This window comes from Sus scrofa, chromosome 2, assembly GCF_054392235.1.
Source record: "Sus scrofa isolate SSC_HxYL_T2T_F1_AM1 chromosome 2, Sscrofa_HxYL_maternal_Yorkshire_Landrace_v2.0, whole genome shotgun sequence".
Classification (NCBI taxonomy): domain Eukaryota; kingdom Metazoa; phylum Chordata; class Mammalia; order Artiodactyla; family Suidae; genus Sus; species Sus scrofa.
In genome coordinates this window covers 154,789,590-154,811,038 of record NC_139384.1, presented here as the reverse complement: position 1 = coordinate 154,811,038, position 21,449 = coordinate 154,789,590, and the positions used below count along the sequence as shown (strand labels likewise).

The following is a 21,449-nucleotide window of genomic DNA, read 5'->3' as shown; positions in this document are numbered from 1 at the left end:
AGGCAGTGTTCTTTTCTTTTTTTTTTTTTTTTTTTTTTGTCTTTTTGCTTTTCTTGAGCCGCTCCCGTGGCCCATGGAGGCTCCCAGGCTAGGGGTCTAATCCGAGCTGTAGCCACCGGTCTACGCCAGAGCCACAGCAACGCGGGGATCCGAGCCGCGTCTGCCACCTACACCACAGCTCACGACAACATCGGATCTTTAACCCACTGAGCAAGGCCAGGCATCGAACCCGCCACCTCATGGTTCCTCGTCGGATTCGTTAACCACTGCGCTACGACAGGAACTCCAAAAGCCACTGTTCTTATCATCCCCAACGGGAAGCTCAATCGGAGCTCGAAGGACAAGACACCGCATCAGAACAAAGTCTTCAGCAGGAGGAACAGCAAGGGAGCTGGAGGGAGAGGAGAGCAGAGCAATGAACACAAAGCACTGAGGCTGGTCGGCAGGAGAGGATGAAGAAAAACCAGAATTTTGCCAAGATCTCCCCTCCCTTCTTAATTCCTCTCACGGGAAGAAGAGAACTTTCCAACAGAGTATTGTCCACCGCGCGTAGAGATACAAGGGAAAACTTTCTCATGACGTCCCCGCTTTTGTTCCCTCTCGCCAAGTAACTTAACGGGAACCTCACCCCATCCTCTCGCCTCCCAACGGCATTACTTCATCTCAGGGACTCAGAGGGAAGACACGAAGCCGGCGGGGGAGGAGAACATGGGTTCGATACGGCGAGTCCCAGAGAACGGGCTTTATACCAACAGTGTTTTGGACTCCACGTTTGTTCTGTGAGACATTTAATGGGTATCTGGACAGGCAGCATGGGGTAGGTTGCCAGGAAAAAGCCAGGACTCGAAATTAGAAAATCCCAGCTCAGATCCCGGCACCACCAGGGATCCTTCCTATCCGAGCTGCGGCAGGTTCTGCATCTGTAAAATGGGCACAATCACACCAGCGTCATAGACCCCTTGTAAAGAAGAGATGGACTAAGGTAGGAGAGCGGCCTGACACGGTATCTGACCCAAAGCCTTTCTAACTTGGGAAAGAGGTGAGCAAAAGATGAGCCGGAAAGTCTTATTTCTACCTGTTCCTTTTCAAATATCTTTGAACTACTCAGGAAGACGAAAAATGGAGGGGGGGCACCCTGTTGTTCTCTTCCAACCTTCCCTCTGCTAAGTAACCCAGGGACAACTTCTCCCATGGAAACAAATCCCTTCAAGATGTGTCCGTCACCCACCGATGCCATGGAAAGCCAAGGCGATTGCTTCGGGCTGGATGCCTAAGAGACTCCGCATTGTCTAAGCCCCAAACAGAGCCAAGAGAGAAGGAGGAGCCGTAATAAACACACCGGCTAAGGGTAGTGAGCTCTTGCTGTACAGGTTAGATTGAATCCCAGGACTGGAAGAGGGGAAAATTTCTTTAAAGTTGTACCTGATTTGTAGGGCTGGGTCGTCACAGCAGAAAAGGCTGCCAGGCTGTCTCCAAAGGGGAGGAATAACCCTAGGTCCAGGGAGAAGCCAGAACCCCAGAGCGATCACTAACCGAGTGAGGCAGCTGCTTGGCACAGCCAATCAGCACCCTGTGACGTCACCCCTGCCCAGGGTGCCAGGCCCTGGAGTTCAACAGCAGAGGAGGCTGGGCTCCGGGGACCAGGACCCTGCCTTTACTCTCTAACGAGCCAGACAGCCCGTCAACATATGAGAGAGGTGGGCACGGCCACCAAGGCTCTGGGCTCAGACGGTGTGGACTCGAATCCTGGCTCTGCCATTGACCAGCTCTATGATGTCACTCCCTGGACCTGGATTCCCTCATCTGCATAATGGGTATAACGACAGACCCGATCTGAGAGAGCCACGTGATGTCTGTATAAGTTAATACAAATGCGGAGCCTGAGTACACCGAGCAGTCTATGAAACGAAAAGCTATGCTGCCCAGCTCAGCACATCACCCGCCCCCATCGCAGGGCTCATCTCACTCGCCATGGGCTAACCTAACCCCAGGGGGCGTTCGTCCATCCCCCGAAGCCCCACGAGTCTATGGCTATAAAGCACAGAGCTCAGGGCCCTCCCTAAACAAAGCAAATGCTCAATAAAGGGAACCCACCCTTGCTGTCACCATGATCAAGTCAAACCCAAACACCCTTCACTCGCTTCTGAAAAGACACCTGGGTAAAAACACTTCAAAGAAAATCACCCATGAGGCATCTGTTTGCTGACACATCAATCAGGTATTTTTGATGAATCAGAGCCTCTTCTTCTATCAAACAGGCTTGACATTGCCTTGAGTATTTCATTTTAATTCAGATTCCAGGACCCAGGATCTAGGAGATACAGCCTCCTGGATTCTCTCTTACCCTGGGAGTCTATGGTGAGAAGAGAGTAGGGATTTCAGTAGGACACAGCTCACCTCTGATGGCTCAGGGTACTCTGAGAACCCTTTTATTTTTAGGGCCACGGAGGTTCCCAGGCTAGGGGTCGAATCGGGGCTGCAGCTGCCGGCCTATGTCACAACCACAGAAACACCAGATCCAAGCCGCCGTGTCTGTGACCTACACCACAGCTCATGGCAATGCCTGATCCTTAACCCACTGAGCGAGGCCAGGGATCAAATCCGCATCCTCAAAGACACTAGTCAGGTTCATTATCACTGAGCCATGACAGGAACTCCAAGAACACTTGTTTAAACTCCAGAAATGTTTGCCTGCTTTTTAAAGCAAGCTTCACCCCATGAGGCAGGAAGTACCAATCTCAATCATGAAAGAAACATCAAGAAAAGAAAAAGATGCGGTAAAGCTCAAATTTGGTACCAAAAAAAAAAAAAAAAGTCAATCCCTAAAAGTACTTCTTTCTATTTCTGATCCAAACCTTGCCTATCAGAGGAAGATAAGACGGATGCCCCACCTGCCCCCGGCTACTTTGTTCTGACAAGTGACGGCGTTCACACGTGGATGAGGTAGAACTGAGCCTAAATGATATTAAATAAGGTTCTGGGATTAACAATAACCTGGGTCTACATAGACGTAATGGTAACGCCATACCAGATGGTGTGGTACGTGGCTCCACAGCCACAATCTTTTTTTTGTCTTTTTGTCTTTTTAGGGCCGCACCTGCAGCATATGGAGGTTCCCAGGCTAGGGGTCAAATGAGAGCTGTAGATGCTGGCCTACACCACAGCCACAGCAACTCAGGGTCCGAGCCATGTCTGTGACCTACACCAGAGCTCATGACCATGCCGGATCCTTAACCCGCCGAGGAAGGCCAGGGATCGAACCTGTGTCCTCATGGATACTAGTCAGATTCATTTCCACTGAGATACAACAGGAACTCCCATAGCCACCATCTTTTAATGCAAGTTTCTCCACGATATGACTTTTGCTATTCCCTCATCCAGAGTGGAGTCCATTGCTCCACTCCCTTGACTCTGGGCTGGCCTTGGGACTTGCTTTGGCCAGCAGGATGTGACAGAACAGATGCTGTGCAAATTCCAAAGCTGCAGCCTCAAGAGGACCTGAAACTTCCACCTCTGCCTTCTTGGAACTTTATCCTGAGACGCCCATTCCATGTGGGGAGACGCCTGCGTCCCAGCCAGACACAGCGGCATGAACGAGCCCAGCAGAGGCTAAGATCAATCCCGAATACACTACTGTCACCTTCAGTCTCAGAGGTTTGGGGTGACCGGTCACACAGCAAGAGATGAGGGACAGAGGAACCCTAACTGAAGTTTATTTAATTTTTCAAGTCAGTTTCCAAAACAATTTCAAACTTAAACTCAAGAACAGGCTTGGTGGCTGGAACTTAGGAACAGCGGTTACTCTGCAGAGGAGAATGGGATGGAGGTAAGAAGGGACCTGCATGGGATGCTAAGAATTCTATTTCTCACCCCGAGCAGTGATTACATGGGTGCATGCACTCAGTGATGATTTATCAAACTGTGCAATTCTGAGCTTGTGTACTTTCCCAGATAAGCACTAAACTTATATGCGATAGTCTAAAATAAGCCGCACTAGGCAAAATCTCCTTGGAAAACAAAGGTACGTGGCTCAAGGAAATAAATGATCCTGCTCACAATTTTTTCTGTTGATCCAAATTTCCTCAGAGAAGCATATAACACACACAAGCCCAGTTTTAGAAACTGAATTATCACTTGTTAAATACAAGTATGCTTCTTCCCTGCCAAAAATGTGAGCCATTTATGAGTCGGAAGACATCCCCAGAATCCCAGGAACCTCTGCAAGGCCTAGGTCAAAAGATTTAAGTGCTGGTTTGAAACTTCCCTGTGTCACTGAGGAGAGACTGTCTAGCTCACTTAGGAAGGAAAAGGCCCTCAGAGCTTCTGCTCTCACGCGTGTGCCTCCCTCGGCAGGTCACACGACTAGCGGGCATCTGGTCCTGTCACACACATCCACGGAGACATTTGGTCCATACCAGAAGGTCCTTGAAATTTTGTCCTATCAAACACATCCATGAGTGGCATTCCCGCTGTGGCACAAGGGGATCGGCGGTGTCTCTGGAGCACTGGGACCAAGGTTCGATTCCCAGCCCGGCACAGTGGGTTAAGGATCCAGCATTGCCGCAGCTGTGGAGTAGGTCGCAACTGTGGCTGGGATCTGATTCCTGGCCTGGGAACTCCATACATCAGGGGGTGGCCGAAAAAGAAGAGAAAAAAATATATATATATACATATATATGTGTGTGTGTGTGTGTATATTCTGTAAAATGGGCAGCAAATGTAATGTACACACTTTACAAAAAACTATGTGTATGTGTGTGTATATATACGTGTGTGTGTGTGTGTGTGTGTGTGTGTCCTTGCCAAATGGTCCCTGATACTCAGTCCTGCCAAAAACACCCATGTACAGAAAATGTCCCTGGGTTCACATACCCTATAACGTTTGTTTATACTTTCGATTTATAAGATTAATACTTTAAAAATACTACTGGGAGTTCCCCTCATGACACAGTGGAAACGAATCTGACTAGGAACCGTGAGGTTGCGGGTTCGATCCCTGGCCTCACTCAGTGGGTTAAGGATCCGGCGTTGCCGTGAGCTGTGGTATAGGTCGCAGATGCAGCTTGGATCTGGTGTTGCTGTGGCTCTGGTGTGGGCTGGCAGCTGTAGCTCTGATTAGACCCCTAGCCTGAACCTCCATATGCCACGGGTGTGGCCCTAAAAAGACAAAAAAATACTACCAGGTTTTACTGGTCCAATCATGATACTGAGACTGTATTGCCAACAATAACCCTTCTTGCCTCTGAAGTTTAACTGGTAATGACACATGGGGTTAGGGAGATGGGTCAGGATTTGAATTCTGCAAGAGAGGAGGATTGATATTAACTATGTATGCCCAGGAAAGTCCTACAGCTAGAGAAACGCACAGAGGACAAGCGGAGGGTGGAATCTCACGATGCGCGGTGCATTCACAGGCCACCGGACATTTGGCTGGATGTGGCTGGGTCATTCAATGCAGGCAGGGTTTGAAAGGAGGCGCCTGGTCAAGCTGTTCTCTAAAAGGGTGATGTAAACACTTTACAAGGCTTCTTCTTTCCATGGGCAGAGTGAGAACAGGCATGCTACATAGAGGTCTGGTGTAACAGTCCCCATGAGGGGGATACCAGGCATCGAATTGCCCCCCCCCCATTCTGCTATCCCATTGCCCGGGGTGAACGGGCAAGGCTTCCCTTGAATCAGCGTCCTGGAGAGGCACAATCACGGCATCCACCAAAATGTCTGCCACTGTGGGTAGAGCTTTTAGTGGCTGTGACGCCCACACTTACCAGTCAATCGGTGGGACCACCACACCTTCAGCTAGTGCCTACCTCCTGGCCGATTCAGCCCGGCCAAATCAGGTGTCCAATCCATAGGACATTAGTAAGTTTCCCTTACCAGTGAACCAGTGACCACTGGCCAGATGGCTACAAAACAAACAAATAAGTAAATAAATAACCCCTCTTCTGTTGCTTGGCCATATGACATCGTTATTTGAAAATTCCACCAGAATATGGCAGAAAGAGCACACTTGGCAATAAAAAGATAATGCTGCATCATGATGCGTTTTGTTACCTCCATTTCCTTACGAGAGGGAGGAGTCAAAGGCACGGTGCTACGCAGACAGAATCTGTGACGCCCGACGTCAGGGTTGGAGCGCCTTACCCTCGGTCATGATGGGGCAGGAAAACAGCACAACGCTGGTGCTGAACGGAAGGAAGGGAAAGCCCCGAATAGATTAAAACGACACACAGCAAGAAGAACCACGTGCAACACCGTCTCGGGTACGCTGAAGAGCTCTTCACGATATTCGTGGTGATGCGCTCCTGTGAATGCGCTCCTGTGAATGAGTAGGATGTGCTCCTACTCATTCGAGAAGCAAATAAAGAGGATTCCAAGCAGACTTCAACCTCCAAACCCAACCTCATGACGTGGACTTCAAATTCCAGAGAAGCACAAAGTGACCGGATGCAGAAAACTATTTCTTACGCAGGACGCCTGTGCTCGAGATGGTGAGAGAATCCTTCTCGGGACAACGCACAATACTATTCCGTATTTAAGCGCCAGTCCTACCGCACTCAGGAGCAGTTCCCTCAAGGCAGCACCAACACAGTTCACTCGGTGATTTACCGAACACGGTGGAGTACTGAGTCATATGATGCCGCTCATAGCTCACGGCAACGCCGGATCCTTAACCCACTGAGTGAGGCTGGGGATCGAACCTGCAACCTGATGGCTCCTAGAGGGATTCGTTTCCTCTGAGCCATGACAGGAACTCCGCAAAAGAAAACTTAAGAGGGCCCCAGGGATTATGTTGAGAAAATATAGGTTCATGGAAGGAATGGCACAAGATGACCAGAAGCTCCAAGATTTCCACCAGCAACCTGGGGTGTTTACACACCAGGAATGAATGGCCATCACAGGATGCACACCACAGTGGAAGGCTGGCATAGGAAATGCCAAAAGCTGACGGCAGTACATCATCCTTCAATGTGCAGATTTACTGACATGTTAAAAGATAAACAGCAAAGCCATGAACAAGTTATTACCCAGGCTCTTGGTGGTCACAGTCAAACACAGCCACCAACGACACAATGAAGCCAATGAAATCAAATTCCTATTACTGAAACTGTTTACAGACGCAATGAATATAAAACCAATAATCAGGTCAATGGTGAGAACCTGAAAGTAACTGCTCAAGGACTTAGGGGTAATCTCAACAAATTTTACGATTGGGAAGAACAAAAATAAGTGTGAAGGAGTTCCCTTTGCAACTCCGAAGAAACGAATCTGATTAGGAACCATGAGGCTACGGGTTCAATCCCTGGCCTCGCTCAGTGGGTTAAGGATCCGGCGTTGCCTTGAGCGTCGGTGTAGGTTGCAGATGTGGCTCGGATCCTGCATTGCTGTGGCTGTGGTGTAGGCCAGCAGCTACAGCTCCCCTTTGACCCCTGGCCTGGGAATGTCCATATGCTGCAGGTGTGGCCCTAAAAAGCCAAAAAAAAAAAAAGAGTCAGTGTGAAACCCAAAATTCATCATGAATTACAATAAAAATAACGTAAATAAAATCTAAGTTAAATGTTTGTACACTGAATGTATCATGGACCAAATGTCTCAGAGGACATTTTGAACAGAACCAAATGTGGTCCTTCTGACATGGACCAAATGTCCTGCAAGGGGGCAAAGACTCTGCAAGGCCACATCTTCCTCAGTTCTCTGTCCCCGAGCCCCAGTGCCCTAATGCCAAAACCAAGCAGAGTCCCTTGCTCACAGAGGAAGAGCTCAACAAGTAACCTGTGGTTGGACAGAACTCTGCAAAGCTCTTAACAAGCGTTAGGCCCTTTGACAAAGTCATTCCTCTTCAAGGAGCCTCTTCAAAGGAAATGATTTGAAATGGAGACAAACATTAACCTATGAAACAGTCCGTCAAGTTCTTTAAGACAGCAAAAAATTACAAATGGAAACATTCTCAACGTTTAGAGTTAGGAGATTAGATAAGGCAATTACATTATATCCATAAAGCAGAAAGAGGACACAGACATTTAAAATGACACAAAAAATGACATTAAAAGACAGAAAGGACGTCCTCTCTTTGTGAAAGGATTAGGAATGTCTTTCTTCCAACTTGTTCACAATTTCCGGTACTTCTTGAATGTTCTACAAGGTGCAGCTATTCTTCTTCACTTTTTACTTCCACCATCAAAAGCGGAAAAAGGGAAAACTTGAAGACAATGTGTTGAACTTGACAATGTCAACATTACAATCTTCTCTCTTTCAGGAGCCACTGATGCCTTTATCGTTACTTATATTCCTCGTCTGGGATCATCCCTTTGGCTGTTTGTGTGTCGTGAACATTTTACCAGACTCAACTCCCACTGAATCATAATAATCTCTTTATCTCTCTTCCTTTGCCTCCAGGCTCTGAGCTCCTCATTGCCTTTGTAAGCCCAATCCAGTGTCTTGCTCTTAATGGGCACTCAGCATATTGTGACTCAAAGCTGCTGGGTGTCAGGGTAATGACAAGAGGATTTACCTAAGATGCATGGCGGCAGGGCCATGATTTCCCACCTATCTCATGCCTGGCATACAAAAGACCTAACATTTGTTATTCGTTTTAGCTTGCGCTGCCCTAACAAAATACCACAGACTGGGTGGCTCGAACAACATATACTTATTTCTTACCGTTCTGGAGACGGAAAGTCTGAGATCAGGGTCCCGGCCTGGCTGGGCTCCAGGGAGGACTCCGTTCCTGCCTTGCAGGCGGCTACCTCCTTCCCGTGTATTCACAGGACTTTGTGTAGGCACACGCACACGGAGAGAGGGAGCGAGAAAGAGAGGGCGAATGTGCACAGCAAGTCTCTTCTTAAAAGGTCACTAATCCTATCTAATTAATCCCACCCTTATCACCTCATTTCACTTAATTACCTCCTTATAGGCCCTACCAAATAGCATCACATTTAGTGACAAAAGCTTTAGCATATAAATAGGGGGCAAGGGCCCAAAATTCAGTCTGTATCATTAAATGAAAACTGACAATATTTCACTACCAGTGGACCACTGAAGTGACACCAAAAAATAACTATTACTTGTGACCAGAACAATGATTGAAAAAAACTTCATCGCATATGTCAACTGGTAGGGTGCACCAAAAACAAGTAGAAGGTTTTCTGTATTTCTTTATACCTTCAAGCACAATAGGAAATCAAAGAATCTGAGGAAACACAAAAGGCCCCAAGTAGCCAAAACCGTCTAGAGAAAGAAAAGCAGAGCTGGAGGAATCAGGCTCCCTGGCTTCAGACTATACTACAAAGCTAGTGTAACCAAAACAGTATGGTATGGCACAAAAACAGACATATAGATCAATGGAACGGGTGAGAGTGCAGAAATAAACCCATGCACTTATGGTCAATTTTCTATGACAAAGAAGGCAAGAATATAACCTAACGTCCATTAACAGATGACTGGATAAAGAAATTGTGATATATATCACATAAATGTAAATATATACACACACATATATACAAAATGGAATACCACTCAACCATAAAAAAAGAATGAAACTTTGCCATTTACAGCAATATGGATGAATCTGAGTATTATGCCAAATGAAATGTCAGGTAGAGAAAGATAAATACTGATTGATATCACTTATATGTGGAATCTAAAAAGTACAACAAACTAGTAAATATAAAGAGACGACACACATATAGAGAACTAGTGGTTATCAGTGGAGAAAGGGAAGCGGGTAGCAACAATAGAGGGGAGGGGGAATGGGAGATACCAGCTCCTGGGTATGAGACAGCTCAAGGATGTATTGTACAACACAGGAAATACGGCCAATATTTTGTGATAACTACGTGCAAAGTAACCTTTAAAGATTCTATTTAAAAACTATTTAATTAGGAGTTCCCATCGTGGCGCAGTGGTTAACGAATCCGACTAGGAACCATGAGGTTGCGGGTTCGATCCCTGCCCTTGCTCAGTGGGTTAACGATCTGGTGTTGCCGTGAGCTGTGGTGTAGGTCGCAGAGGTGGCTCGGATCCCGCGTTGCTGTGGCTCTGGCGTAGGCCGGTGGCTACAGGTCCGATTCAACCCCTAGCCTGGGAACCTCCATATGCTGCGGGAGCGGCCCAAGAAATAGCAACAATAACAACAACAACAACAACAACAACAACAAAAAGACAAAAAAGACAAAAAAAAAAAAAAAACTATTTAATTAAAAAAAAAGGAAAGACTCTGAGCATGGTTGTGATATGCCCAAACCTGTGCTTTAGGATGACTGAGCAGGGAAGTCTGGATCCAGATGTGAAACCCAGGGCGGAAGAATTGCCACTAGACGTCATTTCAACAGTCAGGTGAGTGCTGTGGGCACTGACAGCAGGAACACCTAGAGTGCTGGCAGCAGGGAGAGACAGGAAAGAGCAGAGGAAGGAGTATCACCTGGGTCAGATCCACGCGATCTGGATGAGAGACAAAGAGAAGGGAGGGAGGGGGTGAGGGGGGGGAGAGCTGACCACCAAAGACCCAGGGATGAGAGGAGGAAGACACCTTTGTAGAAAGAAGGGGAGGGAGGTTTGCATTTGAGGTATGTTGAATCTGAGCCGCATGCCGGCAGCTCTCCAGGTAGAGATGCTGACAGTCAGCTGGACGTGGATACACGGAACCCCAGGAGGGAAGTCAGGCCAGAGGGAGAGAGCTGAGCATCACCGAAGAAGCAACGAAGATAGCCAAGGAAACGTAAGTCAACAGAGCACAGAAACTCAGAGACCGTCTTCTCCTGGACACAGAGAAAGACGCCAAAGGACCAAGGAAGGGGGAGGAAGAGGAGTTCCTGCGGTGCCGTAAGGGATCAGCAGCATCCTGGGAGCGCTGGATGCAGGTGAGACCCCCAGCCCGGCAACGTGGGTTAAGGATCCAGCATTGCCACAGCTGCAGCCTAGGTCATGACTGCAGCCGGGATCCGATCCCTGGCCCAGGAGCTCCACATGCCACAGGGCGACCAAAAAAAGAAAGAAAGGGAAGGAGGAAAGGCCAGAGGGACAGGAGGAGAAGCAGGGTGATGCAGTAGCATGAATGGAACAGGTGGATCTGGCTCCTGCGTGGTCAGTGGGACCCTTGAACAAGCTGCTTTACCAAGGTAGGGAGAGCAGAGCAGGGAGCCCCAGAAAGCAAGAGAGAGAGACACCCACAGGCTGTGCACCTGTGTGTGTCAGGCATCACAACCGGGATTTTGAGAGGATTATCATCTTGAATTCTCACCAACACCCCTCAAAAGAGGGTGCTATTCTAATTTGTATTCAGAACATTCTGTGTAAAACTAAATAATGAAAGGAGCAGATCTACAAGGTCACATTTGCCTGTCTGAAAAAACAAACCTCTCAAACATATTTTGATGTAGCTATGGAGATCTGAGAGCAGGCCTGTACATGGAAAAGAGATATCAAGGAAAACGATACAAACTGAGAGGGGCGGCGTACGCAGTGGTCTGGCTGGTTGACCAATCACAGGGCTTAGAATGTCAGTAATGGCAAATGGATTTAACTCCCGGTGGCTCAGAGGCTTCCGTGCGTGTGTGTGTGTGTGTGTGTGTGTGTGTGTGTGTGTGTGTGTGTGTGTGTTTGTGTGTGTGGTCTGTTGCTGGCTCCCACAGAAACTGCTTCGGAGAAAAAGACAAAACCTATGCTGATCTGGTCAGTTAGCCCCCTGGTGCCAACGTGTACTATTCATAACAATTTTTGAAGGATGATTGCTTTCATCCACCTGCACGGCTCTATGAATCAAACAACCTGAGTTCAGCAGGCCATTACCTGAAACAAAGCAATGTGAGGACTCACAGGTCATCAGTTATGAAAAAATAAAAAGAGTAGAAAATTGTAAACAATAATATGCTCTCAGAAATATCTCAAACTTGTGGAAATTTAATACAAATGGGAAAGTCTGAGGCTTGGGGACTGCTTCGATTCCTCTTCCTACCCTATCTCGTTGTCCCCACAAAACAATTGTTCAGCATCTCCAGAGTCCTCCTCAACTGGGTTAATTAAAAGCCACAAAAATCGCCTTGTTTTCTCAGCCAGATACCTCAACCATACTTGTAATGAGCTGACTGATTAGAACCAACCCACACCCCCATCCCAGGGCTTGCAAGAAACCCTAATAAGAGCAGCTTCTTTGGATTGAGAAACCCATACATCTGTGGAAGCTGTCTGACATTTATTGAACATGAATAATATCCCCATGCGCTGAGTTTCTTGAGGCCCGGCCAGCTCTCTAGGGAAATGACTTAACTCCCACAGACAGGCTCAAAAAGGTTCGCTCTGCGCCAATATACCCTCATACTAATTATTCTCATCAGGCCAAAAGCATCCATGATGTATCCCTCGCCCAGGTAACAGGGATAGGAAGGCCCTGAGCTTGAATCTGCTGCTGCCACGTCCCAGCTGAAACAGCGGCTCATGATCTGCATCCGCTCCATCCCCTGCATGAGGAGCACATCCAGCCATGACCTGAAAATGCTAACAGGGCAGAGAGCGGTGGAGAGAGCCAGACGCATGGGGCACCCACTTTGGATCTGCCCTTTCCTGCTGGGCTGCGTGACACGGAGGAAGCTCATCATTCGTTCCTTCAGGGTTCACACTCTTCTCCAGTCACCACATCTGATTTGAGCCACTTAGCCCTGAAGTTCTGCTTCTTGAATCCAGAAATCCCAACCACATCACATCATTCTCTCCTACAACAAAGATCGAAAATGCCCTCTGCTCTGCAGATGTGTCACTTCTTGACGTTATTCAGGGTGGAACAGTCATCTCCAGAACCATTCTCTCTTGCCGATTTGGGTGGAAGGGGTGGCGTCACTCTTTTATAATCTACTCGGGAAAAATCCCACTGCGAGCCCAAGTTCCTTCCTGCTAACAAAGGTTTCAGCGGAGCCTGATGTGATCCATACACAGGGTGACCGTATCCAAAGTGGGGCAGTTTTGAGAAAAGCGGCACTATATAATAAGCATTCTGAGACAGCAGGTGTGACGCAGGACACACAGTGCATCCTGGCTGGGTCCTTTGCAGGGAAGAAGATGGTACCCAGCCTTCTTTCTCCCTTCCACCAAGCATCAGTCAAGGAAACCCAGGGGTCGGAAGTTACAGTAAAACAGCCACCTCAAAGCCTCCTCTCCTCCTCTTCAGGACCAGCCTTTCCCCGACTCAACAAAAGCACACGCCTAACCAGCACTCACTAACCTACATAATTAAACCGAGCCTCTGGCTTGAACACAGTGGCCGATTCCAGGAACAGCAATAGTGAGGACCACGAGCACAGAAGCACGGAGGTCAGGAAACCAGAAATGCAGGCAGACTAGCTGGTCTGGGCTGCGGACAAGGTCAGACCAGTGGAGGAACGAGAGGCACCTGCTGTTTGTCACAATCACCTAGCACAACAGGCCAACGCTCGGTAGGGGAGGCAAAGACCAGATTTGGGCAACTCCACACAACAGCCATGGGGCAGCTGGCCCTGAGAGTGCTGGGGGGGCTGCCAGCCCCACAAGTACAGAGACGATCCCCTCACGACAAGTGCATGTCAAAGAAGACCACCGCCAGCCTCACGGAGCTGTCAATCAACAGTCCCCTGCACAGCAGGGCAAAACCCTTCTTCTCAGATCCAGTATTTTAGTTACAAATGGTTATCAGGAAGAGGAAAGTGAATGCACGTGTAAAGTCTTGGGGGAAAGAGGACGATGTATTTTTTTAGTTTCATTTTCCCAACCATTTTAGAATTGGCCAGGAAGGACCCTGGTTTATACGCTGGGCTTAAAAGAAACAAAAAGAGAATAAAATAATCTTAACACAGAATGGCCTGTTTTAATAATGCATATTCTATAAGCCCCAGATGAGTCTGTGACGAGACAAGTAGGTAAGAGTGGTAAAGCACGAGCGCAGGACCAATCGGAAGGGCTGTCAAATTTTCTTCCAGAAGGAAGGACAGAGGCATTTGAAAGGCAAACACTTTTCACTCTTAACAGATCCTTGCCTCCTGAGTGTTGCCCGCATTCCTACAACCTGCCAGAGGGTCGGGGGTTCCGGGCTGAGGACTGGACACGGAGACAATTCCTACCTACCCGCGAAGGAAATTCCCAAAGCAAAGCATCTATTTCCCCCGGGGAGGGGGTACAAGTGTTCCCAGAAAAACCATCTACTGGTCTTCCTTCAATCCTGGGTAGTGACAAAAGCCCAAAGAACCAAGACCAGGAAGAGTGATTGTGAAAGGAACCACAGTGCTGGGAAAGAGGCATAAACTACAACCCTGAAGGAACAAAAGGAGGATCCAACTTCCTGGATGCCTGGGGGGCGGGCACCGCTGGCAGCACCCAACATCCAGGGAGCACTTACCTGTGCCAGGCACTGAGTGAAGCACTGCATGGACCCACTAAGCTCATCCCCTCAACAATCCTGACAGCTGGGTCTATTACCGTCCTATATTGCAGGTGGGCAAGCAGAAGCAGCTTCTAGATTTGGGTCAGCAGAGTTAGGAATGGGCCCCCACATTAACTCAAGGCCCCCCACTGCTGTCGAGATCTACGGAAGATACAGACTGTAGCTCCGATTACTGGTCGTGCAGTTGGGGAGGCAAAGCGCGAACTCCAGATCTTCCTGACCCTAACGCCCAGGCTTTTTCTTTTTCTTTTGAGGGCCATACCTGCCGCATATGGAAGTTCCCAGACTCGGGGTCGACCTGGAGCTGCAGCTGCCGGCCTGCACCACAGCCACAGCAACCCAGGACCTGAGCTGCATCTGCGATCTACACCCCAGCCTGAGGCAATGCCACATCCTTCACCCACTGAGCGAGGCCAGGGATCGAACCACATCCTCTTAGAGGCTATGTCTGGTTCTTAAGCCGCTGAGCCACAACAGGCACTCCTGGAGCCCATGCTCTTAAACCACACTCTACACAGTAACCTGAGTGCCACCACTGGTCACGCTGCCCCCATCTCCACCAATACGACGAAGTCTACAATCACCATCATGATCCTTTACGGGGGGCTTCTCGTGCCAAGATACGACAACGCTGGCTGACAGATGTTACGGTGACTCAGATCCCAAACACGCGGAGGAGCCGGGATTTGAGCCAGGTCCCGTGGAGGCCAAAGCCTGCGCTCTCGATCCCTCCCACAGAGGCCACAGGTAGCAAGATCACGACCACAGGCCAGGGGACCGGAATACAAATAACCACAGAGGCCACCTCCAGAGGCGGCTGTCACAAAGTCAGCGGCTCTTACTCTGCAAGTCTCGCCCGGCAACTTCCTGCTTTTTGTTTCACACACACCCAGAAGCAAAAACCCAGAAGCTCATTTTGCTCACTCACAGCAGGTTAGAAACAACCATCCCCAAACGAAGTGAGAGGCCGTTAGGGACACTCTCCGTGACTGCAGGTGAGGTGACAAATGACACAGAGAGAGGAAGACAATGAAAAACTGAAAATGCAGACGCAAAATTATATGGTACATGAATGAAACACATAATAACAGGTCTGAGTCATCGAGAGAAAAATTGGCCTCTGCCTGAGCATCCTCTGTGTTTTAAAAGCACAAAAATGCCTAACATTTAAGCCAGGTTTTGATTATTGAAATTTTTTTTCAAGTCTTGACAGTAATAATAAGAGACAGCGGGGCTTAGTGGAAGACGGCACAGATGACATGGGACCGCCCTGGGCTTCAGTGTTGGCGCTACGGAATGCCCAGCTCTGTGACCAGGGGCCTCAGCAAGGGGCGGGCCACTGGGTCCCTTCCACCACGAGCCCTCCGTGAGAAAGAACAGGTGCGGTGACAAGTCATGGGCCTTGGGGCCAGGCAATCCTGGGGTGAATTCCAACAACCCCAGCAGAAACTCGTGGGTGGTCAGCTCACGATAATCATCTTCATAGCCAACACAGAGCAGAAATCCAATAAATGATTATTTAATGACTGAATGAAACCATGCAACCCTCTGTTTTCCCGCGCTGCGAAGTGGGTATGGCACCTCCTACATTATGGAATCCTGAGGACGGAACAAGCCAACTCTGTAAAAGCACCTCATCTCATCCCAGGCTTGGGTACGAGCCTTACTGTATCGTGACACCTGTACCTTTCCTCTTCACTTACCTGGGAATCTGACCTACAACGCAGCCCCTGTTCCCCCACCTGAACGGACAGAGGAAGCCCCAGCTCTTCGGCTCATCAAACACATCAACTGCAATGGGAGCAGGTATCTATGCCCTTGTTATCTTTAGATTATATCTAAAAATCATCCACAGATTCAGAACTGTCTCACTGGTGATCAACGCCCTTGTAAGCTAGAAGATGTTCTGAAATTTACAAATGAAGTCCTGGGGCACAGCTATAAGATTCCCGGGGTTAACTAGTTAAGTCGATGACAAAACCCAGGTCCTTGGCCTCTGCTTCCTCCTCCTTCTGCTCAGCGCCTGGAAGCCGAATCCCCATGGGCATCCTGCACCGAATTTCAAAATCCCAGGCTGGACAGACTGCAGCAGGAAAAGCAACACTGTCACAAGCAGGTTTTTCAAACTGGGTTCTGAGCACTAACTCCACCAAGGATACCTAGAAGGGATACTTTCTGGCCCAAGAAAAGTTTCCTCCCCTCGGATCTAGAATCTCGGCCAGACAGAAAGACCTTCTTGGAATACTGGCTCCTAAGTACTTCTTGCTTTATCCTCCAGCTAGTGTTGCCAATTTCATTTTCTTTAAAAAAAAAAGAAAGAAAGAAAGAAAATGTCCTGAATGTCCCAGAAGGAATTTATCATCCCTCTAAAGAATTACAATAGAAAAATAAGAACGCTTTGAACTTCTGCTGGCCTGTGGGCAGGGCAGAGATTAAATCAAAGGGGCCGACGCTGCTCCAGGCTGTGATGCCCGGCCAGCCTCTAGGAAGGGGCTGTTGACCTGGGGCCCCCCCCAGGCTGGGCTATGCGGAGGGACCCCACTCCCTCTCAGTCCCTGAATGGCCATCCTCCTCCACCGCCCCCCTGCAGGAGGAGGGACAAAAAGTGAGATCGCCAGGCCCCTGGCAGTGGATGGAAGACAGCCATCAACCATTCTCTTCCTCCGCAACGACTCCTCCTGGCTTAGTAATGACGCTGATAACAGATGCCAAGAGAACTAACGGCGTTACCATTACTAATACAGGGGCCTGGGTGTGAGGCATTGTCACAAGCGCTTTCAACAGATCAGCTGCTTTCAATTCTCCCAGCTCTCCTATCGAGGAGGCCATGCGATTCTCCCCAAGACCACACAGCTAGGGAACGAAGCTCTGCTCGTCGCGGCCCCCTTGCTTAGCGGAGGCCACTGCCCAAGCCTGAGGGAGGAGGAAGCCTTGGGTTCTTGTGGGAGGGAAGGCAGAATGCACGTCTTGCATACAGGAAGCGACTAAATAGAAAGAAATAAAATGAACAGGTGGCCTGTGCTCACACTAGGAATCCCAGTAGAACGAACCTGGAGTAGCAGAGGGCAAAAGACCCTCGGTAACTAGTCAACATATGCCAGATTCTCCCCTAACTCCTAAAAACGACTTCCTGCCCGTTCTGCTGAAAGCCTAGCCCTCACTGTGGCACTCTCGATGCCCTGTCCCATCAGGAAGGCCTCCTGTGAAATCCTTATCTAGTCAACACTTTGTTCTTAGATCTCTTCTTTCTCGTATGCTCTGAAGTTCCACAGACACACAGCTGGTGGGACCACGTTCTGGGGCCATCTCGACAGTTCAGCACGGTGGCAGCTGGCAGTCTCACCTCCCACCTCTGCTGGCTGTGTAATCAGCCTGCTTTTAATCCTGCCAAGCCCCATGCTGCCTGGTACCAGAGGCCAGAAGCTGCACACGGGTAATAATTTAACAAATCACCTGTCTGGCTCTCTTGCCAGGACACCCACCCTGGAGCTTATACAGCTGCTGATGCCAGGGCTGCAGCCCTGCGGGACGTCAGGTAAACGGCGGGTACCAGGGCCTCAGGGCCCAGCACTTTCCAGCTCAGCCCTGCCAAAGAAAATCCAGCTGAGGTGTTTGATTAAGAGCTGACCCTCCAGGATTTTTCTTTTTTCTTTTTTTTTTTTTTTAACTTTTTAGGGCCGCACGTGCAGCATATGGAGGTTCCCAGGCTAGGAGTCGAGTTGGAGCCACAGCTCCTGGCCTACACCACAGCCACAGCAACATCAGATCCAAGCCAAGTCTGTGATCTACACCACAGCTCATGGCAACGCCGGATCCTTAACCCACTGAGCGAGGCCAGGGATCGAACCCGCAACCTCATGGTTCCTGGTCGGATGCATTAACCACTGCACCACAACGGGAACTCCCAGAGATTTTTAAATACTCCTATTTTGCCAAACGCAGGACTAACAGACAGACAGAGGTCTGCTCAAGAAGCAACAACACAGACTCGCAGGAACCTGCGAGGCAGTAACATCCTAGGACTCACCTGTAAGACACACAGAGCACACTGCAGCAACGCACCAAAAACACGTTGAAGCCTATGCAGAGTTCCACAACCATACACCAAAAAAACATGATGTGAAACCAATTGTGGAGCTTGCTCTAAAACGTCTGAGTCATCCCCAGCCCAGGACCACAGGACAACAAGCAAACTGGTCTGCATATTATTTCCAATACCCGCTCACTGTTTTTGCTGTTAAGTGTAAACCGCTAAACGAAAAGGTCTTTTCAGGGTGACAAATGAGATGCCCCCTCTCAGTTCTGCCATGACGGTCTTACAAGAGAACAAACCGTTGTGCCCACTGCAGTGCCAGGCTTAAGGTAACCTCAGGAGAGACTGCCTTTAAATAACCATCAGCGAGCTACATGCTGTCGCAAGCCTTACTGCTGTCAAATACTTGTCAACACACACACGAAGACAGTCACAGGAGAGACAGCAGAGCACAGAGCTTTAGGTTTGTCTTAAAAAAAAATGTTCTAAACCAGACTCTCGGGCCTAGGTCCTGAGAAGGGAAATGGGCTTTAAAAAAAAAAAAAAAAAAAAAAAAAAAGACCCAAATACGTGCTTATGACCGGGGCTTTGAGACTGTTTTGCCACTAATTCTAGAAAACGGCAGGGTGACACGGTTTATTCCAGAAACAAAGAGAGTAGTGTCTAAGGTCACAGAGGCCCTCCAACCAGGCTTCAGGGTGGACACAGGGAGAACCGGGGCCACACTCACCACGCTGTGGCTCTACCTCTGCAGGGCGGAAGGGGACGTCCCCATACACCCAGGCTGCCAGCATTCTCTGTCTGCATCTGTTTACCATTTTAAAGGAGTCAGCAGATGCCAGGGCCCCATGTAGCTACTGGAACAGAGTGAAAAGCTCTCGTATTTATTAGCACAAGCTTCAAAGTCAGATGGCCCAGGTCTAATCCCTGCTCCGCGTTCACCAGCTACAGGATGCTAGGCAAGTGCCTTTCCAGTTTTTCCCAGCTGTGAAATGGGCACAGTGAGACCACCTGCCTGGTAAGGGTGTTGAGAGAATTAAATAGCAGAACCCTATCGAAAGCACTGCGCCCAGGGCTTGTCTCAGAGAGAACACTCCATACACGACCGCTGCCTTTCAACAAACAGGGGCTCACCTGTAAATCAGAGCAGCGAAGGTGTCCCTCTCCTCAGTCAGTCAGCAAATATTTACTGACTGCTCCTGCAAGTGTCAGGCACGGGCTAGAGGTGAGAGATGTGGCCGGGACTAGTGTGGGGCTCCAACAGCAACAACTTCGGTCTGCTGGGGGGCGGTGTGCACGTAACCAGATTTAAACACACACACACACCCCCCAAAACAGTACAAATGCCTGTTCATAATTGAGAATGAAGTTTACTTGCGACATGGCTTAAAATATATATATATATATACATGTCAGGTACTATATGATACTTGTTCCTTGCAAAGGAATCACATTAAGATGCAACCAGAGACTGCTTTTGCCAACACCCACAGGGAGTTAATGTTCGACAGCGGGGCTCAAGTTCAACACGAACTGGCGGAATCGCCAGATCAATAGACACCCAGATCTCCTTCAGAGAGGAACAGAGTCCAGTGTGTTATGTCACCAGAAAACATACAATCACAAGACTAAAGAGGCATGGACATCCAGCTGGCTGCGTTTATTAACTGTGAGAATGAGTCATCAGGCAACTCTCCAGGCAAATGTAAGGCTAAACTGGCTTATTGTTGACAACTCATCAAAAAGTTAGAGCGACAGGAAGCTGAAGAGCGAGCCAACTCTAGGCTAAAGGTAAGAAGGGGAAGAGTACAGACACACAAAGGCCTCACCAAGAGACCCAGGGTCAGCAAAGACCTCCCCGAGAGACCCATGGTCAGCTGAGAAGGCGCGGCAATCACTTCTTGAAAACACAAGATGATACTGTTAGAAGCAATTCCTTACGGGGGATGGAGTTTGCTTAGCACATCAATAGTTTATCACCTCCAATTTAGTCGCTGCAAAAGGTTAGGTCAGATGCCACTTTATGGCCAACATAAAAGCTCACGTAAATTAACCAATGCAGGTCAAAAATCCCTTTATCGAGAGCTAACTCAGTTTATAATCAGCTCAAGTACCAATAAGCAAAGGTCAAAGATGAGAAATAGTACACATAAATGAAGCCCATTCCCTAAGAAAGATTTTAAGGAAATAAGACTTTTTAACAAACATTCCTAGCACAGCGTTGGCACAGGAAGCTGACTCACCAGATGGAGAGGGTTGCCCAGACCAGAGCTTCTCAAATTTTAATGTTCATAGAAATCACTGGGGCATCGTGTTAAAACTGCCAGTTCCGATTCGGGAGGTACCAGGGAGGGCCCAAGATTCTGCATTCCTGACAAATTCCCAGGTGATGCAGATGCCACTGACCAGCAAACAGTAGTTGGAGGCAAGGGCCGGGACCAGCCAGCCACAGCCCAGCAACACACATCCCTGATGCAGTGAGGCGTCTGTCTGCTGGGGGTTACAGATGGCTCAGAGAGCTCAGTGGAAGCCACGGACGCCACCACCTAGAAAAATGCAGGTTGCAGGCATGGGCACATGCACGCCAACTTTCAAAATTCTGCCACGGCCATTGAAGGAGGCTCGCCACCTCTGTGAGATGGTCCACAGAGCCCAAGGTAGGAGCCTCCGCCCTAGGAGCCTGCTGGAGACTGCCGCCAGCACCAAAGGAACCAGGGGCAGGGCAGAGGGACACGTCCCTGGACCACTCTGACCCACGAGTGAGCGACACATGCTCTCTTCCCTGGGTCCCCGGCAACACAGGGAAGATGCTTTAGAGGCAACAGATGATACATGGGAATTAAGGAAAGCATATCAGGAAAGCCCATAATCTGTCTCCAAGATGCAAGAGACTCTTCTTCAGAAGCCTTCCTTTCTGGCATTCTGTCCGTCCTGAGCAGAGCAGAGGCTGCCTGAATCCCACTGTGGAAAGTAACATAATGTCTTTTGTATCAAAGGAAATCTTGGCGACTCCAT

At 48.9% G+C, this 21,449-nt stretch overlaps 2 protein-coding genes across 22 annotated transcripts in view; both read right to left on the bottom strand.

Moving 5' to 3' along the window:
• ARHGAP26 (Rho GTPase activating protein 26) overlaps positions 1-21,449 on the bottom strand; it is a 457,576-nt gene that overhangs the window by 382,769 nt on the left and 53,358 nt on the right. Inside the window, exon 1 of one of the 21 annotated variants that reach the window (XM_085014894.1) lies at positions 19,569-19,680. The exons of the other annotated variants lie outside the window; for them this stretch is intronic. The gene's annotated coding sequence lies outside the window, so the exon portion shown is untranslated. Of the gene's footprint in view, positions 1-19,568; positions 19,681-21,449 lie in introns of those variants that run through there. 21 annotated transcript variants of the gene reach the window in all.
• Positions 8,659-21,449, bottom strand: part of LOC146405800 (uncharacterized) — a 474,542-nt gene continuing 461,751 nt past the window's right edge. Inside the window, exon 10 of the mRNA XM_085014910.1 lies at positions 8,659-8,767. The gene's annotated coding sequence lies outside the window, so the exon portion shown is untranslated. The remainder of the gene's footprint in view (positions 8,768-21,449) is intronic.